The sequence below is a fragment of the Epinephelus fuscoguttatus genome, linkage group LG23, assembly GCF_011397635.1.
Source record: "Epinephelus fuscoguttatus linkage group LG23, E.fuscoguttatus.final_Chr_v1".
Classification (NCBI taxonomy): Eukaryota; Metazoa; Chordata; class Actinopteri; order Perciformes; family Serranidae; genus Epinephelus; species Epinephelus fuscoguttatus.
The window spans coordinates 2,888,533-2,913,513 of record NC_064774.1 but is presented as its reverse complement, the minus strand read 5'-3'; the positions used below and the strand labels follow the sequence as shown (position 1 = coordinate 2,913,513).

The window sequence follows — 24,981 nt, the reverse complement described above, 5'->3', positions numbered from 1 at the left end:
TCCCTTACGGAACCAAGTCAGGTAAAGACCAGGGGCGTACGCTTAAATCCAGAAAACGGCGTATGCACAAAAACATCCATATGTATGAATCTGTGCGTATGTATGAATCCAAGCACATTTCCTTTGTACATCCCCAATCAACGTGGAATTGAGTGCACATGTTGCAGTACCCGACCCCTCCCCGTCCTCACCCCCATTTAAATATGCAAATCATATTTTAATTGGTCCTGCACCTGAGATTCCCCTCTCTGCACAATCAGAAAACTAAAACAAAAGAATGAGTAAGACAGGAAAAAAGAAAAACTTCACAGAATGCAAATTGGAGACGCTGCTCACTAAAGTGGAGGCGCGCAAAAATGTACTTTTTGGCACGCTGTCCGCCGGCATCAATACTTAATGCAAGAGGAGTGAGTGGGAGAGTGTGTGTGAGGCTGTCAATGCTGTGGAAAAGCAGAAAAGCGTACACACGTAGAATTAAAAAAGAAGTGATCCGACATAAACTGACATAAACAAATTCATCCTGTGATGGCGCTTTTATAGCAATGTGTGTGCAGTCGATAGCTCTGATTACATTAGGAAAGCTGGCTCTCGCTGCAACTTTTAATTGGGTTGAATCAAGTACTTTGTTAAGTCTGGGGAATTTTGGTTGAAATGACCACTTAATAGAGGTTACAGGCCTCATGGCTTTAGCCTTATGGCTTATGGAACGATCATGGTCAAGCATTAAGAAAAGAAAAACACTGTTAGTTTAAAATTGTCTCTGGTATTAAAGTCTAATGTGTTGTTGATCAGTCCATCCCAACCTGCTCTTCCTGCAGACTTTGTCGCTCTATAACAACTTCACCTGACTTCCTCCTTTGCTCCCGTCTTAATTACGACGGCCTCTACAGAGCGGTGTCACTTGAACATTAACATTGTTTTGGGACACTTGCTGAAATGACTGATGCTGATGTTGGGGAACAGTTTATGTTTTTGACGTGTTGTTGCAGTTGCGCCAGTGAAAACGGACCCAAGGAGAAAAAGGAGTTATTAAAAAAACACCTCCAGAAATGTTTATCTGTTTACAGCAGCTTCAATTAGACATATAGATACAACCATTACATAGGCCTGAAGGATTCTATGTTGCTGTTTCATGTTGTATCACATAAATTCAAATTTGCATCGATATTAAAACATGTGTCTCATCTTCTCTTTCCTGCCAGATTGGTGAGAAACAAGCTGAAGTCCAGCAGCTCCAGAATCAGATGATTCAGAGGATGGAGTCCAACCTGCAGATGCTGATGGAGACTCTGTCCAAAAACATGGAGGTCCATCTCTCTTTCTTAACTCTGCTGTGTCTAATACATTTTCCAGTCTAGTTCTAGTAAGGAGGGTCCACTGTCAACATGTGTGCCGGTTCACTGTAGAGGTGGGAATCATAAATGACTTTGTTGAATTGTTAGTTCAGTTCAAGGATTCATAGTCACTGACTGTGCAGTTTGTTTACTTTGTTTCCCAAGCTAAGCAGTCACATTTTCATTTTTAATAGGTTTTAACCAGAGTACCATACTAACAGTGTAACCAATTTAAATACATTATTTGTGTATGCACAGATAACGCACTCTGCCAGGATATGAAAAACAGCCAAATATTTGCAGCAACATTTAGTACTGAGTTCAATTTCTGGACATTCAGCAACACCTATCCTCTATAACTTCTCATCACAGATTACAGATCATCATGACTCTGTGCTGCCAAGTTGCCAGTAGAAAATGTTAGCGTTATACATTTATTCAAACTATGAACATGTTAAACTGGTACGTTTCATATGTATCGTGTCAATGATTCTAAAGTGACGTAAAGTATGGGCTGACTTTGTCATGAGGAGATGGAGGGATAGGTGGATGCTGTAACACTTGCCAAGCTGCAGACCACTGTCAGAGACGAGCAAATGACAAAACTAGTTCTGTTTTTTTTTTCCATTTCCTATAAGCTCTGAACATGAGTGTATTGTAGCAACACGTCGGTGTATTTATATTGAATCTTAAGGCTCTAATCGTGGGTGTTTAGTAGTGACTTATCGATTTCATTCCATCAGCTTTTCAGGGTCCAATCACGGCTGTTAATAAGGGCCCATTTTTAAGGCTCCAATCGTTTGGGTTTGGGTTGAAATGTTAGGTTAGAGTGTATCCGCTACATAATAATGTGCAAAAGTAACATATCCATGGTTTGCAGAAATGTTCAGTACCAACATTTTTCTGGTGCCTGGGTTGCTTTCTGCGTTGAATAATTCAGACTTTAATCCTAAACTATTTGTGGCGGTTCATAGTTATATGTAGTTCAGTTTTACTCAGGAAATAGTGTGTGTTCCTCAGTTCTAACAAACCTGTGAATGTTCTTCCCCACAGAACATTGCAGAGCTGATTTTAAAAGTGTTTTAAGTATCTCTTTCTTGGTTTATGTGAAAGAAAGATGACAAGAAAGATGTGCAGAAATTATTATTTTGACCTCAAAATATGAATTAAAGTGTTAAAGTGGCAAACAATCTGTTTGCCTCAAACTGAACATTTGATGAAGGTTACAAATTACAGTAATGTACATAAGCCATTGTTATTTCACCAGATCAGAAGTTTCATGTTTATGTATCAGGTCCATGCATGATTTAATATGTATTACTTTGGTTGTCTAAAAGTCATTCACAGATAATGTTGTCTATCCTATACAGTGATGTCACTTATGATTAGGGTCAGTTAGAGGTCAAATTCCCTGTTAGACCTCTCTTAAACAAACTATCATAAAGCTTCAATAAAAAAAACTTATTTGGGATGAAGGACATCATGCTGTTTAAAAAGTCATCACCATTCACAGAAACAAAGCCAATGATAATTCACTGTATTAAAACAGGCTCTACAGAAACAGTAATGTAACGACTAAAACTTATTATCAGTGGAATTTTATATAAACAAAGGAAAAGTCATTTAGTGTTAAGGTAATGGAACGTGTTATGAAGTAGGTTTTTGAGCTGTTAAAGAGCTCAGGGTCTGCAGGACATTACACAGAACATCTAGGTAAAAGACTTGTTATAATACAAGTAAAACTGACAGCTAAATGTGTATTTGTTGTACGTCTGAGTTTGACTGTGATGTACAAACAGTTGTATTCAGCCAATCAGCTCTGAGAACACAACATTAGATTCAACAGTCCAGATAGTCTCAGGTTTTGTGTCAGAATGTCACTTCCTGCAGATAATTGACATCCATCTGTCTGTCTGTCTGTCTGTCTGTCTGTTAGGTTGAGGACAAGGAGCAAGCAGCTGAAATGGAGTGGAAGAAGAAGTATGACATGCTGATGGAGAGCAAGCATGAAGATATCCACATGTTTAAGAGACATGTACACAAACACACACACACATAGGTGTATAAAATTAAACAATGGTTTAAACTCACCACAAACACACATTAAAATGTATGAAACAATGATTTAAGGGGGTTATAATCAATAGTTTTGTATAAATGACATTTAACCATGGCGATGGAAGTAATCATCAGGGCTTCTAAGTGGATGGTAGGTGGGGAGAGACAGCAGAACAGAACTCACCTTCGTGAGTAAGAAGCCAGTACTGTATCAATACATGTGTTCAGCAAGCATGTAAACATGCAGACAGCGATATTCAATATGCTGCGTCCACAGTCTCTCATCCACCGACACTAACATTATGTCTTACACAAGGACAGCATGCTAGTTCAGCTGATAGTAAACTGATACTAATAAGGTCAAATGACAGCCGTCTGTACGTAGACTAACTTAGTTTGACACTTATCTTAAAATACTTTTAGCCTTTAGCTGCTGGCTGAGACAGACTGCCCCAACTCTCTACCAGCACTAATGTTACTATGTTACCAGCCAATAAGCTGGCAGAGCTAAATATAAACTGCAGTGGAAATGCAAACCACACAGATTACCAGAAATTCTTTTACCCAGGTAAATAAATTCCTGGTAATAAAAGTTCCTGGAAATGTTCGTGAAAAAGGGGCTAACGTGTCTGTGAACCTTGAGTGGATGATCAGCTCCCCTCTGCTTTACAGTGCTTTATAATGAGTTTCAGCTCATTGTTAATCTGTCTGAGAGAAGCCTCTGTTCTCTACCTGCTCTGCAGCAAGCAGCAGACAGACACAGTCAGAAGTAGTATAAGGGGACCAGCTTTGCGCGTGCATGTGAAATGCGCGTGCACGTGAGACGTGCGTGCGTGCGTGCACGTGAACCCCACACCTGCCCCTCCCCACCCCACCCCACACCCCTTCCGGTTCTCCCCCACACACACACACCGTCATATGAAATCCAGCTCTCATTGGTTAAACATAGCGCCTCCTTCTGGGGGGCTGGTTTCCAATGAAACCCTAACTATTGGCTAATCAAAAGCCCCTCCCGTCATATGAAATCCAGCTCTCATTGGTTAAACATAGCGCCTCCTTCTGGGGGGCTGGTTTCCAATGAAACCCTAACTATTGGCTAATCAAAAGCCCCTCCATGCGCCCCTGCACCGGAAAAAATGTCGACAGGTGTTGATTCGTCACCTCGCCGGAAAGTAGCGACAAGTGTTGATTCAACACCTCACCTAGCCCAGACCACTGCGCATGGCGCCGGGATGTCCGAGATCAGAGGAATTAAGAATGCGGATGTTTTACAACCCCTGCTGTGCAGCATCTGTTCGGTGTAATAAATGTTCAGACATGTCCAAAACACGAAGAAAGTACAGTAGCCAATCATACAGCAAGGCTAGACCAACAACCAATCAGGGTTTTTTGATGTGTGTCGTGTTTGTTTTATTGTTTTACCCAAATGTATAAAAATCCCAGTGAAACAAGCAGAGGATCTTTTTTAAAAAAAAAAAGTCTAGGTTGCGTGAAACACAGCGGACCCTTTTCTACAGCTTTTACTGCGGACAATGGCCTCAATTAACGGTAAGCGTGCCTAAACTATATTGGATACATTGCTCTCTAGATACTTAATTTTTCTCAGAAAACATTCTAAAACAACAACTACAAAAAAAAAAAGTATTTCTCATTAGGTACAGCTGCTGACGATTCGGAGTTGAAAACCGTGTTCTGCACCTCGCTGCAGCAGCCGTAAGTTAACATATCATTTCGTAGTGTGCGTGCTTGTGTGTGATTACTTATTTTCATTATTACTGTTATTAAATTCTAAATCTAACGAATGTATTTTCGTTTTAAATCTTGATCTAATGAATGTATTTTATTATTATTATTTTAAAGAGTGTGTTACTAAGCTAAATAAATGGTATTACTTTCCAGCTGCAGCACAAAGACGCCACTTTCGTTGAAAAGGCGCAGAACAGACCCTCCAGCCTGCTGCTGCTAGAGATTTTATACCGTAAGACTGTTTTATTTTTATATTTTATTTATCATTAATGGGGAATGCTTATGCATCATTGCAAACATCTGTTTTACCTCCTCTTTCTCCACAGTGCACAGCGCAGGCCACTGAGACCCCTCAATCAGTTTTCTAGCGGGTTTAACACGTAAGACACAATGTTTTAACGCTACTTTATATGAATATTATGTTAATATGTGTCGGATACAGAATACTGCTAACATATCGGTTTGTTTGTTTTTTGTTTTTTTCCATAACAGTGCCTGGGCGATTCACCAGGACTACCCGGCTGAAAATTTCCAGAGGGTTACACCGTCAGGACAAGGATTTCTCACGTAAGACACGTCGTTATTTAATAATAATAATAATAATAATAATAATAATAATAATAATAATAATAATAATAATAATGATAACGTTAATGTTGTATTTTTTTTAATAAACAGTGCTCAACCGCCTGAGCTGACGGCCACGCAAGAAACAAGCGCCGCGGTAGCTGCGTTACTGGTTGTCCAGGGATTATCTGCGGGTGAAGCGGGGAGCGCACTAGGATCGGGCGGTGTAGAATCGGCTCCAACGGCTGTTGAGGAGTGCTTCAACGGCACATTCGAGGAGGTCGGGGAGTCTGTGAACTCGTTTCCTAACGGTCGAGAGGAAGTCGGCGGAACAGCGGACGCCCAGCAGCGTGAGAGGGCATCGATCAGTGAGGAACACGGGCCATCTCCTCCTCCTCCTCCTCCGCACCGGCGGCTATTTAACGTGGGAATATCTACAGAGGCTTTGTGGAGTCAGCAGGAGTCGCTCTCCCCACCACAGAACACCAGCCTACAGCATCAGCACGAAGTAAGCAAAGATCTATTTTCTACGAGTACACCTGTGAAGGCTGGCGTTGCTGATACTGGTGCTGCTGCTCCCGCAGCGGGGAGAGGTGTGTGTGGGGAATCTCCCCACAATCCCCACATTATTAAGAGGTGCTGACTATATTCCAGATTTTGATGATCTGTTAGACAGTACTGGTGATTACAGACACAGTAACTTACCCGACTTACTGACATTATCACCTATACCCGCTTCATATCCTCCTCCCAGTGTTTTTGCTGACGTTGTTGTTGAAAACGGTGAGGAGGAGAGCATAGCATTTATTGATGCACATCCAGGCCAGGCCTCCAGCCCGCCTCAGCCTATCCCTTTCCCTGCCTCCTCCAGTAGGTGTTGTTGTTGATGTTGATGAGAGTGTAGTGTTTGTTGATGCGTATCCAAGCCATCCCTCCAGCCCTCCCGGCCTATCCTCACCCCTGTCTCATCCAGTAGGTGTAGGTGTAGTTGTTGATGCTGATGTTGAGAGTGTATTGAGCCATACGTCCCCGCCTCCACCCAGCAGCCGCCTACCCTCCTCAGCCTATTACCGACCCTGTCTCACCTCTGATTCTCCCACCCCAGTGGCTGTTCTAGCAAGAGAGAACGCATTGCTCAAAACCAGGTGCAGGCATCAGGCTAGGCTAATCAGGCGCGAACAGCGTCAGAAAAGATTTGCCGAGACGCGATACCTCCTCCTGGCAAGCGAGCGGCGAAACCTGATTAGGAGCACTAAAACTAACGAGCGACGCTACAGAGCCCTTAATACACAGGTACATTTGCTTAAACAGAGCGTCGGCACCTTAATTGAATTACAGCACACAATCACAACATCAATAAATAACCTAGTAGACGCACTGTATAGAAAAACAGGAGCACATTGTTAAGTAAACGAGATAATGGCACCACCGAGGAAAATGTTAAAACGAATGAGCACCCAGGTCGGGATGGTCGTTATGACACAGATGACGAAAGCACACATTTTACTGATAATGTCGATTCGTCCCAGTGCACTACAGAGGCGGCGTGCTTTGACAGGTACAGTTAGGGAACGTTTTAACACACCCTCTGGACCAGATGTACTGGCTAGCCACAGCAGTGTTATGCGCTGGTCCAGATACATTATAAAAGAATGGGGATAGAGAAGAGAACAGCACTGTTTTTAAGAGACAGAATTTTATGCCCATCATCATCAGCGTCATCACCATCACTCGCTTGCGGTTCAGGTTCTGGTGTTGCTGCTACTCCCGCTACATCTAATGCTGATGTTATTGTAGAAATCGGTGTTAATAATCGTGAATGAAAGTTGATGCCATCAGCATGCCGTGACCGCGAGACAACTTCGGTGTGAATGTGGTGATCGCTGGTGTCTTCTGTTGGAGTTGCCGTTATCGTTCTGACCATCAGTCTTCTGGTGTGAATGTAGCGTAGATCGCGGGTCCCTCGCGAAATACGGGTGCCGGTTATCAGTCTTCGTGACGCATCGTGAATGTGTGATCGCGTTTTTCTGCCGATACGCCGTTATCGCTTGGGATCGCGAGCAACTTCCGGTGGTGTGAATGATCGACGTCTTCTTCGCTGAGCATGCCGTTGCCCAGCCTTTGAAGTCGCGAGTAAACTTCCGGCGTGAAGGTGAGCGATCAGCTGAACAAAGCTGCCGTTAAAATGGTCTCTGTGAGTAATTTCCCATGGTTCGTCAACACGGCTAGGAAACCGCAGAAGCGAACACCTGCTGTTCCATCTTCCTCAGTACAGGCGTGCGCAGTTATGCGTCTGTGACATCACCCAGATCGTTGCCGACGGCTTCGGCCAGAGTGGTCGATTTCTTCAGACGCCGTTATCGATGATAACATCATCTGGCAATTGACGGTGTTAGAGAGAGGTTGTCATGCGTGATTGGTGCAGCCTTTTAGAGGACTCTCCTGCAGGTAGTGTATTAAATGTGGTTTTGAGAGGACCATCTCTAGCCAGCGATGTGCAAGCTGTTTTAAGCTCTGACAACGCATATAACGCTGACGAGTTTTTGGAGGTGGTCTCTCAAGTTGTGCAGAGTAATGACACGCCGCTGACAGATGATGATCTGAGTTTGCTGTGACCGTGGCACGGGTAGTAGTGGTGGTGGTTCTAGACTGAGGCTAGGAAGCGCCCTTATGATGAAATTTTATCTAAGAAGGGAAGGCACCTGTATAACCTGAAAACGACGGGTCTCAGAACAGTCTTTGTTTCTCTCTTTGTCTCGCCATTTTGTTAATGAAAGCTTGTCTGCCACTGATAAAATGCAGTATGCAAACAACTGCATAGCGCTGTAGGATTTGATGAAACCTACAAGGTGTCGCCTCTGATATCACAAAATTTGAACATCACTTAAACATAAAAATCGTAGTATTCCACCATGGTTCAGGCGAAACACTACAGTGTTACAAAACCCATGACGCTGTACACGCCAGCACTGTGTGGATGTACCTGCACAATGACCATTATTACCTGATTGTAAATAAAAACCGGTTTCTTTGGCGGGACCTATGTGTGTGATCACTGTTACGTTCATACACAGAACCGCTACACGCTTGTAAATACCTCTGCAATGTTTGTTATACACAGTGTCACATGCACACAGGCCACTGTAAAATGTACAGGGTGTAAACGAATCTGCAAGTCCAGACACTGCTATAATCAGCATACTCTAAACATGACGCAGCGCGCGTGCAGACAAAGTGAAATATTGTGAAGAGTGTGGTAAAACCTACACGCGTAAGAACGCAGCATAAATGCAAGCCACCAAAGTGTACACACTGCGGCGAGGCTCTCTAAATGAGAGCGAGTACACCAATGTTTTATCCAGCCGCTGAAAAACAAAACCCACACACAAAAATACATATTTTTTGATTTTGAGACACGTTATCACGAGGGCAAGCACGAAGCAAACTTTGTGTGTGCTATGGACACAGAGGGAACCAAATTTTGTTTCAACACCCTGAAATGCGTGGACTCGGTTGGTAAACGGTACCGGCCGCCAACATTGAAGGGGTACCCAGTTATTGCACACAACGCGTCGGGGTTTGTTAATTACATACTGCTGAATATTTGTGCAACAGGGATCCTCCCACAGTAACCATGCGTGGCAGTAGGTCATCCTGATGTATGACAAGGCGTTCCAGCAACGCTGGATCGATTCTTTCAGCCCTACCCATGCGCTTATCCAGGACACCGCTGCCATGTTTTGAGGACATGGAGAAGGGGTATTTTCCGCGACAAGTTCAACACCAGGGCGAACGAGTACTATGTGGGAAATACACCCTCTTATTACGGGTAGAACAGTCTGACAGCGACAAGCATAGGTTCATGATCTGCATGACACCGCCCGGAGAAAACCTTTGATTTCCAGACAGAAATTCCGCCACTACTGTGTTAATGATGGTAAAGTGCTTCGCAAGGCCTGTCTAATTTATCGTGAGACATTTATCAGGGTGCACAGACCTCGACCTCGCTCAAGGCTCACGACACTGGCGTCGAGTTGCATGGGGCTGCCAAAACGCTGCTTACCCAAAGACACCCTTGCCCTCACGCATGAAGATACACACGGCAGAATAAAACCTATTCTGAGGTGTTCATGCAGTGGCTGGAATATGTGGCCAGGTAGAAGGCCTGAGATTAGACACGCTTTGAACCACGGTGAGCAACAACTGGGCAGTTTTTTGTGGATGGTATAACAGGGCCACAAACACATGCTACGAAGTTTGGGATGCTTTTTCACGATGTGTCAAGTGTTGCGCCCAGACCGCGAAGTGAATCCTGTCACCAAAAACCCTATGGCAGTCTGTACCACTCATTCTGTGAAAAATATCAGCGTTGAAAAGTGTGCATGGTCTGCGCAGTGGTGGTGATGTGGGAATGTGAGTGGGAGGGCGCTAAAACGCTCAGGACCCATCTGTTCAGGCGCACTCTCAACACTTGCAGGCTCAAAGAACGCCACTCCATACAAGCCCTTTTTGGAGGGCGACAAACGCCATCAAGATGTACCACAAGGCTGATAACGCAGATGAGAAAATCAGATACTACGATTTCACAAGCCTGTATCCTACTGTACAGTCAAAAACAATACTGGTTGACACCTCAAATTATCCACCGAGATTTTGGTCCGGTAGAAAACTATTTCGGTTTGTAAAGTGTACGCTTCCTCCCAGAGGTCTGTACCACCCCGCACTGCCCTACAGGTGTCGCAAAAGGCTCATGTTTCCAGTGGCAGGTGTGTGCGGAGTTAAACCAGACCAGTGTCTGTGCGCATACTGACGCCGAGCAAGCTGGCCAGGTGTGTGGGTCTCGCTTGAACTTCAGAAAGCTGTCGAGAAGGGGTACCTGATTGTCTGCATTGATGAAGTGTGGCATTTCCTCAAACAAGACAGACACCTTGTTCAGCGAATATGTCAAGACGCTTTTGAAGTGTGTGCAGGAGGCGCCAGGCTACCCCTGGCATGTCATTACTCCTGCAGAGAAAGCCCAGTACATACGTGTGACTACCATGAAAAGGAGGGGATTTTACTCGATGCTGACAAAATCTGTGTCAACAAGGCAGTCAGGAATTGTAACAAGCTTCTCCTGAACTCATTGTGGGCAGATTCAGCATGCGGAGTAACATGCCCTCCTGCGAAGTTAATTACAGAACCGGAGAGATTCACGCAGCTCGTTCAGCGACCATTATGACGCGCCAGTTTGGGCTTATATTCGCACGCCCATTGTCCAGTGGTGTCACGCAGATGGTAAGCGCCCAGAGTGAATGATGTGAATGTGTTCATAGGGGCTATGACCACCGCCTATGCTAGGCTGATGCTGTATGACTTGTTGGACAGGCTGCAGGAGCGCAGTGCTGTACTGGGTGACACGGATAGCCGCCATTGATCTCGCTGCCGTCCGCCCAGGTGCATTGGTTCCTCAGAGGGGTGAAATCCCATCACCTGGGCCGACGTGAAAATGACGCTGTCCGTCCAACAGCACACGTGCAGGTCCAACAAGTCATACAGCATCAGCCTGCATAGGCGTGTGGTCATAGCCCCTATGCACATCTACATCATTCACGGACAGCCTTACCATGCAGCGTGACACCACTGACAATGGCCAGTCATCGATATAAACCCAAACTGACGCACGCCATAATGGTCGCTGAACATGAGCCGCGTGAATCTCTCCGGTTCTGTATTAACTCGCAGGAGGGCATGTTATCCGCATGCTGAAAAATCTGCCCCACAATGAGTTCAGGAGAAGCTTGTTACAATTCCTGACCGCCTTGTTGACACAGATTTTGTCAGCATCGAGTAAAATCCCCTCCTTTTCATGGTAGTCACGTATGTACTGGGCTTTCTCTGCAGGAGTAATGACATGCCCGGGGTAGCCTGACGCCCTGCTTACACTTCAAAAACGCCTCTGACATATTCCTTGAACAAGGTGTCTGTCTTGTTTGGGAAATGCCACACTTCATCAATGCAGACAATCAGGTACCCTTCTCGACAGCTTTCTGAAGTTCAAACGAGACCCACACACCTGACAGCTGTCGCCGCGCCAGTATGCGCACAGACACTGGTCTGGTTTAACTCCGCAGCACACCTGCCACACAACGGAAACATGAGCCTTTGTGACACCTGTAGGGCAGTACGGGGTGGTACAGACCTCTGGGAGGAAGCACGTACACTTTACAAACCCGAAATAGTTTTCTACGACCAAAATCTCGGTGGATAATTTGAGGGTGTCCAACCGGGTATTGTGTTTTTTGACTGTACAGTAGGATACAGGCTTGTGAAATCGTAGTATCTGATTTTCTCATCTGCGTTATCAGCCTTGTGGTACATCTTGATGGCGTTTGTACGCCCTCCAAAAAGGGCTTGTCGTGGGTCGAGGCGTTCTTTGAGCCTGTAAGTGTTGAGGTGCGCCTGAACAGATGGGTCTGAACGTTTAGCCTCCCACTCACATTCCCACATCACCACCACACGCAGACCATGCACACTTTTCAACGCTGATATTTTTCACAGAATGAGTGGTACAGACTGCCATAGGGTTTTTGGTGACAGGATTCACTTCGGTCTGACGCAACACTTGACACATCCGTGAAAAAAGCATCCCGCAAACTCGTAGCATGTGTTTGTGGCCCTGTTATACCCATCCACAAAAAACTGCCCAAATTGTTGCTCACCGTGGTTCAAAGCGTGTCTAATCTCGGAGCCTTCTACCCTGGCCACGTATTCCAGCCATTGCATAGACACCTCAGAATAGGTTTTATTCTGCCGTGTGTATGCGCCTTCATACGTGAGGGCAAGGGTGTCTTTGGGTAGAAAACGCGTTTTGAAAACGCCCATGCAACTCGACGCCAGTGTCGTGAACGCGAACGGGTCGAGGTCTGTGCACCTGATAAATGTCTCACGATAAATTAGACAGGCCTTGCAAGCACTTCTACATCATTAACACAGTAGTGGCGAATTTCTGTCTGGAAATCAAAGGTTTTCACGGACGGTGTCATACCAGATCATGAACCTATGCTTGTCACTGTCAGACATGGTGTTGTACCCGTAATAAGAGGGGTCGGGTATTTCCCACATAGTACTCGTCGCCTGGTGTTGAACTTGTGCGGAAAATACCCCTTCTCCATGTCCTCAAAACCCATGGCAGCCGGTGTCCTGGATAAACGCATGGGTAGAAAGCTGAAAGAATCGATCCAGCGTTGCTGAACGCTTGTCATACATCAGGATGACCCTACTGCCACGCATGGTTACTGTGGGAGGGATCCTGTTGCACAAAATATTCCAGCAGTATGTAATTATCAAACCCAGAGGCGTTGTGTGCAATAAATGTGTACCCCTTATATTTTGGCTGCCGGTACCGTTTAACAAACGTGTCAACGCATTTCAGGGTGTTGAAACAAAATTTGTTTCCCTCTGTGTCCATAGCACACACAAAGTTTGCTTCGTGCTTGCCCTCGTGATAACGTGTCTCAAAATCAAAAAATATGTATTTTGTGTGTGGTTTTGTTTTTTCAGCGGCTGGATAAAACATTGGTGTACAGCATCGCTCTCATTTAGGGCCTCGCCGCAGTGTGTACACTTTGGTGGCTTGCATTTATGCTGCGTTCTTGCCGCATTGTAGGTTTTACCACACTCTTCACAATATTTCACTTTGTCACACGGCGCTGCGTCGTGTTTAGAGTGAGGGTGTTTATGCTGATTATAGCAGTGTCTGGACTTGCAGATTCGTTTACACCCTGTACATTTTACAGTGGCCCCTGTGTGCATGTGACACTGTGTATAACAAACATTGCAGAGGTATTTACAAACGTGCTTAAACGGTTCTGTGTATGAACCGTAACAGTAGTCACACACATAGGTCCCGCCAAAGAAACCGGTTTTATTTACAATCAGGTAATAATGGTCATTGTGCAGGTACATCCACACAGTGCTGGCGTGTACAGCGTCATGGGTTTTGTAACACTGCAGGTGTTTACGCCCTGAACCATGGTGGAATACTACGATTTTTATGTTTAAGTGATGTTCAAATTTTGTGATATCAGAGAGCGACACCTTGTGGGTTTCATCAAATCCTACAGCGCTATGCAGTTGTTTAGCATACTGCATTTTATCAGTGGCAGACAAGCTTTCATTAACAAAATGGGCGAGACAAAGAGAGAAACAAAGACTGTTCTGAGACACGTCGTTTTCAGGGTTATACAGGTGCCTTCCTTCTTAGATAAAATTTCATCATAAGGGACGCTTCCTAGCCTCAGTCTAGAACCACCACCACTACTACCCGTGCCACGGTCACAACAAACTCAGATCATCATCTGTCAGCGACGTGTCATTACTCTGCACAACTTGAGAGACCACCTCCAAAACTCGTCAGCGTTATATGCGTTGTCAGAGCTTAAAACAGCCTGCACATCGCTGGCTAGAGATGGTCCTCTCAAAACCACATTTAATACACTACCTGCAGGAGAGTCCTCTAAGGCTGCACCAATCACGCATGACAACCTCTCTCTAACACCGTCAATTGCCTGGGTGATGTTATCCCGACAGCAGCATGTTACAGCGATCACTCACATTCACACCAGAGACACTCACGGTCCCAGAACTGATAGCAGCATGCTCAGCAGAGACCCCGCGATCACACACATTCACACCAGAGACACTCACGGTCCCAGAACTGATAGCAGCATGCTCAGCAGAGACCCCGCGATCACTCACATTCACACCAGAGACACTCACGGTCCCAGAACTGATAGCAGCATGCTCAGCAGATCAGCGATCACTCACATTCACACCAGAGACACTCACGGCCCCAGAACTGATAGCAGCATGCTCAGCACAGACCCCGCGATCACTCACATTCACACCAGAGACACTCACGGTCCCAGAACTGATAGCAGCATGCTCAGCAGAGACCCCGCGATCACACACATTCACACCAGAGACACTCACGGCCCCAGAACTGATAGCAGCATGCTCAGCAGAGGCTCCATTATCACGCACACATTCACACGAGAGACACTCACAGTCCCAGAACTGACAGCAGCGGCATGGTGATGCTATATTATCGTTGTCACTGTTGTTATTATTAACACCGATTTCTACAATAACATCAGCATTAGATGTAGCGGAGTAGCAGCAACACCAGAACCTGAACCGCAAGCGAGTGATGGTGATGACGCTGATGATGATGGGCATAAAATTCTGTCTCTTAAAAACAGTGCTGTTCTCTTCTCTATCCCCGCATTCTTTTATAATGTATCTGGACCAGCGCATAACACTGCTGTGGCTAGCCAGTACATCTGGTCCAGAGGGTGTGTTAAAACGTTCCCTAACTGTACCTGTCAAAGCACGCCGCCTCTGTAGTGCACTGGGACGAATCGACATTATCAGTAAAATGTGTGCTTTCATTATCTGTGTCATAACGACCATCCCGACCTGGGTGCTCATTCGTTTTTAACATTTTCCTCGGTGGTGCCATTATCTACGTTTACTTAACAATGTGCTCCTGTTTTTCTATACAGTGCGTCTACTAGGTTATTTATTGATGTTGTGATTGTGTGCTGTAATTCAATTAAGGTGCCGACGCTCTGTTTAAGCAAATGTACCTGTGTATTAAGGGCTCTGTAGCGTCGCTCGTTAGTTTTAGTGCTCCTAATCAGGTTTCGCTGCCGCTTGCCAGGAGGAGGTATCGCGTCTCGCAAATCTTTTCTGACGCTGTTCGCGCCTGATTAGCCTAGCCTGATGCCTGCACCTGATTTTGAGCAATGCGTTCTCTCTTGCTAGAACAGCCACTGGGGTGGGAGAATCAGAGGGTGAGACAGGGTCGGTAATAGGCTGAGGACGGGTAGGCAGCTGCTGGGTGGAGGGCGGGACGTATGGCTCAATACACTCTCAACATCAGCATCAACAACTACACCTACACCTACTGGATGAGACAGGGGTGAGTGATAGGCCGGGAGGGCTGGAGGGATGGCTTGGATACGCATCAACAAACACTACACTCTCATCAACATCAACAACAACACCTACTGGAGGAGGCAGGGAAAAGGGATAGGCTGAGGCGGGCTGGAGGCCTGGCCTGGATGTGCATCAATAAATGCTATGCTCTCCTCCTCACCGTTTTCAACAACAACGTCAGCAAAAACACTGGGAGGAGGATATGAAGCGGGTATAGGTGATAATGTCAGTAAGTCGGGTAAGTTACTGTGTCTGTAATCACCAGTACTGTCTAACAGATCATCAAAATCTGGAATATAGTCAGCACCTCTTAATAATGTGGGGATTGTGGGAGATTCCCACACACACACCTCTCCCGCTATGGGAGCAGAAGCAGCACCAGTATCAGCAACGCCAGCCTTCACAGGTGTACTCAGAGAAAATAGATCTTTGCTTACTGTGCTGATGCTGTAGGCTGGTGTTCTGTGGTGGGGAGAGCGACTCCTGCTGACTCCACAAAGCCTCTGTAGATATTCCCACGTTAAATAGCCGCCGGTGGAGGAGGAGGAGGAGGAGGAGATGGCCCGTGTTCCTCACTGATCGATGCCCTCTCACGCTGCTGGGCGTCCGCTGTTCCGCCGACTTCCTCTCGACCGTTAGGAAACGAGTTCACAGACTCCCGACCTCCTCGAATGTGCCGTTGAAGCACTCCTCAACAGCCGTTGGAGCCGATTCTACACCGCCCGATCCTAGTGCGCTCCCGCTTCACCCGCAGATAATCCCTGGACAACCAGTAACGCAGCTACCGCGCGCTTGTTTCTTGCGTGGCCGCCAGCTCAGGCGGTTGAGCACTGTTTATTAAAAAAATACAACATTATTAATATTATTATCATTATTAGGCTGCTATTATTATTATTATTAGTATTATTATTATTATTATTAAATAACGACGTGTCTTACGTGAGAAATCCTTGTCCTGACGGTGTAACCTCTGGAAATTTTCAGCCGGGTAGTCCTGGTGAATCGCCCAGGCACTGTTATGGAAAAAACAACAACAAACAAAACGATATGTTAGCAGTATTCTGTATCCGACACATATTAACATAATATTCATATAAAGTAGCGTTAAAACATTGTGTCTTACGTGTTAAACCCGCTAGAAAACTGATTGAGGGGTCTCAGTGGCCTGCGCTGTGCACTGTGGAGAAAGAGGAGGTAAAACAGATGTTTGCAATGATGCCGCAAGCATTCCCCCATTAATGATAAATAAAATATAAAAATAAAACAGTCTTACGGTATAAAATCTCTAGCAGCAGCGGCTGGAGGGTCTGTTCTGCGCCTTTTCAACGAAAGTGAGCGTCTTTGTGCTGCAGCTGGAAAGTAATACCATTTATTTAGCTTAGTAACACACTCTTTAAAATAATAATAATAAAATACATTCATTAGATCAAGATTTAAAACGAAAATACATTCGTTAGATTTAGAATTTAATAACAGTAATAATGAAAATAAGTAATCACACACAAGCACGCACACTATTAAAATGATATGTTAACTTACGGCTGCTGCAGCGGGGTGCAGGGGCACGGTTTTCAACTCCGGAATCGTCAGCAGCTGTACCTAATGAGAAATACTTTTTTTTTTTTTTTTTGTAGTTGTTGTTTTTAGAATGTTTTTTCTGAGAAAAATTAAGTATCTAGAGAGCAATGTATCCAATATAGTTTAGGCACGCTTAATTGAGGCCATTGTCCGCAGTAAAAGCTGTAGAAAAGGGTCCGCTGTGTTTCACGCAACCTAGACTTTTTTTAAAAAGATCCTCTGCTTGTTTCACTGGGATTTTTATACATTTGGGTAAAACAATAAAACAAACACGACACACATAAAACCCTGATTGGTTGTTGGTCTAGCCTTGCTGTATGATTGGCTACTGTACTTTCTTCTCGTGTTTTGCCCGGACATGTCTGAACATTTATTACACCGAACAGATGCTGCACAGCAGGGGTCGTTGTAAAACATCCGCATTCTTAATTCCTCTGATCTCGACATCCCGGCGCCATGCGCAGTGGTCTGGGCTAGGTGAGGTGTTGAATCAACACTTGTCGCTACTTTTCCGCGAGGTGACGAATCAACACCTGTCGACATTTTTTCCGGTGCAGGGGCGCATGGAGGGGCTTTTGATTAGCCAATAGTTAGGGTTTCATTGGAAACCAGCCCCCCAGAAGGAGGCGCTATGTTTAACCAATGAGAGCTGGATTTCATATGACGGGAGGGGCTTTTTGATTAGCCAATAGTTAGGGTTTCATTGGAAACCAGCCCCCCAGAAGGAGGCGCTATGTTTAACCAATGAGAGCTGGATTTCATATGACGGTGTGTGTGGAAGAACCGGAAGGGGGTGGGGTGGGGTGGGGAGGGGCGGTGTGGGGGGTTCACGTGCACGCACGCACGCACGTCTCACGTGCACGCGCATTTCACATGCACGCGCAAAGCTGGTCCCCTTATACTACTGTCAGAGTCCAGCAGGTGAACACAGTGGAGCATTTAAAGTTGTCTAAAGAGACAGATATTTCCCTATTTTATTTTGTTTCATCTCAAGGTCCAACTAGAAACCTGCTGGGGTCTTTAACATGAAGAGTTCATCTCTCATTAGACTTTAATTAAAATGCTGAACAAGTCAGACCATGAAATGCCTTCCTGTCATGTTACACTTTAATAAGAGAACAGTTCACTCATCTTCTGTCTTTATCTTCTCTCTCCTCTCAGATAGATCAGCTATTAGCTGATGTCAAGAAGCTCAAGGAGGAGAAACAGACGATCACAAACGAGCGGCAGCAGCTGCAAAAAGAGGTTCAGCTTTTATTGATATTGATTTTTGTCTCCACGTATTTGTTTGGTTTTCATTATAAATCTCACGAGCGCTGTTTTATTTTTATTTTAAATGTGAAATAAAATTAAAAAAAAACACACAAAAAGAGTCAAAATATTCAGATTGTAAATTAAGTTAAAGCTACTGGGTTTGTTGCCTTTGACTTTACTCCCTCATTATTTGGGATCACAGACGTCCACTGTTGTAAAACTTTGGATATTTATTTTATTCTGACCTTAAAGTCTAAAGAAAGTATTGAAGTGTTGAGAATTCTGTTCACTCACTGGACTGTACACTTAATGACGGTGTAGGAGCAATACCTTTTTGAGAATGTTTGCACTCGTAATAAAGTTTGTGGCACCACCCTCTTAATGTGGGAAGCGACTAACCAAATTAATAACTCAGTAAATCAATTATTAATCCGTCAGCACACTTATCAGTAATGAATCAATCTCAGTATCTGGGTTATGAATTCTCTACACAGGGATCTTAGTTCCTGCTCAAAAGAAATATACACAGACAACGACTTGGCGATAAATGAAGATTTATTTAAGCTAAATGTGTAACAACTGAATAAATGAATAGCAAATGATAATGATATGAAGTAACACAAAATCAACAGTATATATAAATGGATTAAAACAAGAAGTAACACTTGTGTCAGTTATTTCATTTGGCAATAGTGGAGAGTATGTTAAATTGGGAACGCAGGGATGTGCAAAACCATTTATCTAAGGAATCCTAAATTAAGATTAAGATAATTAAATCTCCTATTCAGCATCAGCTCTTACCACTGCCCAGCGGCTTCACCCTGAGGGAAATTCTTTGCCTCCTTTCTTAGCAGCGAATCATGCAGACGTTTCTCCTGGGGACGCAAACTGTCGCTTTGCAATTCCCAGACTTTCCAGCAGAATGAAACTGGCTGGCACACTGGTGGGGGGAGCAGTTGAGCCTGGGACGTCCTGTAGGTGGCCCCAACGTTGGTTTCCTTACACTGCGGAAAGTCTCTGGGTTTGGCACAAGAACCACTGTGACAAGTGGCTGGCAGCCGCTGGCTCTGATGAATCTGGGGCGAAGAGGCCGGTCGAACAGGCTCTTGTCTACTCTGTTATGATTACTCGCTTATAATAAAGTTGACAACAAACTCATTGGCCGTTGGATATTGCTATGAAAGTTATTACAAACACACATAAAAATGTTGAAGTCGTCTGGCTTCCTCACTTCAGGTATAATGTTACTGAAGGCGCTCGAGATAAAAGAAAAACTGGATAAGCAAAATTTAAAAGTTTAAAATAACTCTGATCGTAAGAAAATAAAAAGTTACGCAGGAACTGTGTATACGAGCGTAAGAAAAATGTAAGAACAAGAGAGACAAAAGAAAGAAAAAGAAGAGTAGAGAAGAGCGAGAGTGAGAAGAGAAGAGAAAAAAATAAGGAAGAGGAGAAGAGAGAAATGTGCCGAGCCCACTTGTTTTTATCCGGCCAAAGTGGGCGGATCTGATAAGGCGGTCTCTTAGTTGTAAAATAGGCTTATTACTTTATTTTAAAGGAAACTTAATGCTTTTTATTATACGAGATCATATACTTTGACATGTTACGTGCGATAAACACATACTCTTCTCATTATGGTCAAAATCGGTTCTTAACATCCAATTAAAATGAATACAATTATTATACCGCGTGTATCAGCAAAGTGCATGTATAAACTGATTCAAATACACACACCGTAGACTAACCTATAGTTGCAAAAAAAAAATGAAGAAGCACATATTCGTGACAACAAGTTGATTAATAAACCCCAAACTATATCTTAATTCTAAATATAATATGGAACTCTTCTTCACTCCGCCACAAGATGGCAGTGTGGCTCCATGTTAAATGAGGGATTAAAAGAAAATGAATTTGCAACTCATTAATCTTTTGTTTTACAGGATTAAAGGAAAATATCATTCAGAGAACAAACATGGATTATGCACATTTACAAGTTTAGAACATGGAAAAGAAAGCAAAAAGGAAACAAATGTATAATTTCACTGGTACTTGGTATTAACATCTGTTCAGTCTCCTCTTCACCCCATTGTGAATGAGATGGTGTGATTCCCTGTGGTGGTGTAAGGGGACATCATGGGATGTACTTAGAAAGCATTGTCTTAAGACTCTAGCTGGGTGTTAATCAAGTGAGTTGCCCCCAGGGTGGATACTTTTAAGATGACATCTGGAACTTTGGGGGATCTCAAGTGAACTTTTTTCCTCTTTTTGGCATAAGGATGGCCAAAAGGAGCATTTGTCAAGACTGGGGGTTGTACAGGGGTTGAGTCCTAAACATGTAACCCTCCGCTGGTCTCTCGTTGGTCTGTTCATTAATAATACTAGTTTGAGGGAAGTCCAGAAAGGGCTGTTCCTCTACAATGGTTACAAAATATAGGAATGAGCATATGTTACTATTTTATCAAATGAGAAATATTTCATTATTTTAACTGTTTAAAAGTCATTGAGAGTATTGTATCATCCACAGTGATGTTATGTTACGGGTCAGTTAGAGGTGGAACTTCCTGTTACATATCTCACAAACAGACTGTTATAAAACTCCAATAATAGAAATCGAAACAGACCTTTTGGGATGAAGGAGGCTGTGTTGTTTGAAAGTCAACACCATTCACATATATTTCAAATATATTGTATTTAACCACGTTTAACAGCAAAGGTAATGTGATTACTGAAACACAGCATTAGCTCAAAAGTAGTACTAAACACTTCAGTGTTTCTTTCAGCTGTTAAAGAGCCCAGAGTCTCCAGGCTCAAAGACTTCTTATAATACAAGGGAAACTAACAGCTGAATGTTTAGAGCATCTGTGTCTGATTATGATTTATAAACATTTAAATCAACATCCATCTGTCTGTCTGTCAGCTGGAGAGAAACAAACAAGCAGCTGAGAGAGACCTGAAGGAAGCACAGCGTCAACTGAAGAACAAGAATACAGAAATCAACAGATGGAAGAAAGATGTACACACACACACACACACACACACACACACACACACACACACACACACACACACACACACACAGTCAGTTGCCTCTTCAAAACTGAAATCTAATTTTTTAAATATATTTCTTTTAATTCACACTAATTGAACAACCTCTGTTCTCCTTTCAAATGTTTATTACAGGAGGAAAAATTCACTGAAAAGTATATTTCCATTCATGTTTCATAACAGACTCATATCAGACCTCGTGAGAGCAGATTTCTCTTTCTCCATTAAAGTAGAGTCCACAGTAGAATCTAACAGTAAATATACAGTATATCAGCATCAGCTCAGTCTGAACTAACAGCACAGTAACATTCTCCCAGCAGGTAGTAAATATGGTAAACAGCTACATACAGCACACAGTCATCAACATATATTTGACACAGTATCATATTTTGTAAATGTAAAGCAGAAGCATCAGTGTCTGGAGTGTTTTTGGTGTGGCAGATGAAAACTGTGTTAGTGTTTCCAGTATAAATCCACTCAGGGAGATGAAACCTGAGCCAAACTGTGCATGAACAGATTCTTATCACATCATCCAGCAGAATTCATTCAGATATTAATGTGATGTGAACATTTACTTTATTAAATCATGTCTGTCTTCATCTCTGCTCATCAGCTCCAGCATGGTGAGCGGGAGGTAGAGAAAGTTGAGAGACTCATGAAGGAACTGGCTGACAGAAACATCGAGGTACATCTTTTCACCCAAATCCTATTTGTTCATATGAAACTGATTTGTTGCTGAAACCAAGAAGATCAAACAATACATGAGAGCAAATCTGAGACTCCAAATAACTGAAACTGGGATGAAGTGACACAGGGGAGTGTAACAGTAAACCTGTTTATTGTCCTGTGAGAGAAAATATGATGAAATTATATTTTACTGATGAACTTCTTGAGATATTTACAGTCTCAGTGTGCTCAGAGTAAACAGGTTAAAGTTGAGCCAAACTATGTGCACATTAAAATGTAATGAGCTCCAGCCAATCAGAAACTAGTTTCCATTCAGACCAGAATATTATGTGCAGTAAATAAAGTAGTGCTAAATACAACTAAATGTCTCTTTTCTCTTTCCTTCCCTCTCAGTGGCAGAAGAAGCTCAGTGATGAGAGGATCAGAAGGGAGGCAGCTGAGAGACAAGTTGAGGCCTTAAAGAAGGAGCTGACGACTAAGGTTATTATTATTGTTATAATTTACCTGAAGCATTGTTTATTCATTTATCAGTGTTTTTAACTCAGTCTGTTATAAATCTTCATAAATCATTGATGTTCTGAAACCAAAAGGAGACATGAGAGCAAATTTAATGCACCAAATAACACACACACACACACACACACACACACACACACACACACACACTTGATTAGCCTTAAATGACAGTGTGTGTTGTCTCCCTCTCAGCCAAAGACAAATGAATCTGTGTCAGTGCAGCACGGAGCCAGCTCACCCACAGGACCTGTTACTGTGCCTGACATCAACTCATTGCCAAATACATCCGTCTTATAAACACATCCAATGAGGTAATGTTGTTTTGGTGTGGATGAACACTGTATGAGTATTTTTATACCCCCCAAAATGAGTGTGTGTGCAGGTTTTTTAAACACAGGAAGGCCTGATAAAATAGGCAACAGACTGCTTTATCATTGAAGTAGACCAGAGCTGTGCACACGGCTCTGCTGCAGACAAGGACGCCTTTGTGTGTGTTTTTATTGTTTCATTTATTTTTGTCTCCGATGTGTCAATGTCTCAGACAAGCCAGACAACAGGTTAGTAAACAACAGACAGCAGCAGGTGAAAATGTCACGGTCGTCACTTCTTTTTTATGTTTCTTACTTCTTCAGTCTGTCTTTCAAACTCAGTGTAAATTAAATTTGTAATTTGTGGTGACCCATTAATGTATTGTGCTGGTAAAGGATTTAAAGTAGTGTGTCCACCAGGGTTTTGTATTCCCATCACTGCCAGTTGGAGCTGGAGCTGGAGCTGTTAAAACGTGTGACTCCGGCAGAGTAGTTTGACCTGGATAACCTTTCCCTGGAATTATTGGTGTCAATAATAACAATAATACTGATAATAATAATAATAATAATAATACTTGATTATTTATTTTATTCTTTCGTTGACTGTGTCTGTAACCTTTGCTCTGTGATGCATACGTACAGATATGGTCCTCAGGTCATCAATACTGTCACCCTCATACTTCCACTGAATTGGACTGGAGAGAGCTGAAGTCCTGGAGCCCTACAGACAAACTGCAGATCACTGTCATCAGCAGCACTGGAGAGACTCAACATCAACTCAGTTTATAACCTCTGACAGATGATATTTAGCCTGCTGTCCAAGATTTTTTTCCTCTTATCTTAACTTGTTGCTCCTGTTAACCACAATAGCCTCCTCATTGTGGTTAGGGTTAGCAAACAGTAAATCACATAGCTTCCTGATCTGGGATCAACAAAATGTTTTTCATGAAAATTGATTCAAATGTCATTATATATATATATATATATATATATATATATATATATATATATATATATATATATATATATATATATATATATATTTTGTTGTATTTTTAGCTATTTGTTTTATTGTTAGTGTTTATATATTTTACTGAAAGGAAACAGCCTTAAATAATTGTTACAAAACTCAGACTCAAAGTGTGAGTCACCCAGGAACTTTTATTTTGTGTGTTTGCTGGATGGAATATTTATATTAGATCTTCACAGATCTTTGTTTTTCTATGTTTTGTTTAGTTTGTAATCAAATTTGCATTGTCTGTTTAGAACTACCTACTCCTTCTTCTTCTCTATAATTAAGACATGAAAAGTGAAATACATCTGATGATATTTTTTCTGAGATAAAAATATAAATAAAAACACCATTTTTTATTTGGAGTGCCATTTGTACATTTTTGATGTTTTGCTAAAATACTTGTACTGAAATTAAAAATATATTAAAGATTATTAAAAAATATATATTATTAGCAATATTCACTGTGTGCCTGCAGATGTGGAAAGTGAAAAATCTGATCACAAGTCTTAGTGAACCTCTGGATATTTTATGGCGCACAAGTTTACAGCTCATTTTGAATGTGAGGTTCACATTATATTATCACAAAGTACACACAAATAACATGTCGCCTGATTCTCTCCTGAAATATGGGAATATGTGACAGACTGAAGCTCAACAGCTCAACTCTAGCAACAATAATCATTATCATACACTGGTTAAAAAGCAAACAAACAGAAACAAACAAGCAAACAATGTCAGAGCCCAATATTTGGCCATGGTTGGCATGATCCACAGTATAAGTAAGGGATAATGTATAATGAGCTGGTGAATACTGGGAAAATAACTCCCGACAGGGGAATAGAACCCCGACGCGCAGGAATTTTCTCCCATTATGAGGTCCAGTGCTGATGTT

At 43.0% G+C, this 24,981-nt stretch overlaps 1 pseudogene; it reads left to right on the top strand.

Annotated features, from left to right (window-relative positions):
• The window catches only part of LOC125883951 (selection and upkeep of intraepithelial T-cells protein 5-like), a 73,171-nt pseudogene extending 48,651 nt beyond the window's left edge, over window positions 1-24,520 (top strand).
• Window positions 24,521-24,981: the final 461 nt, after the last annotated feature.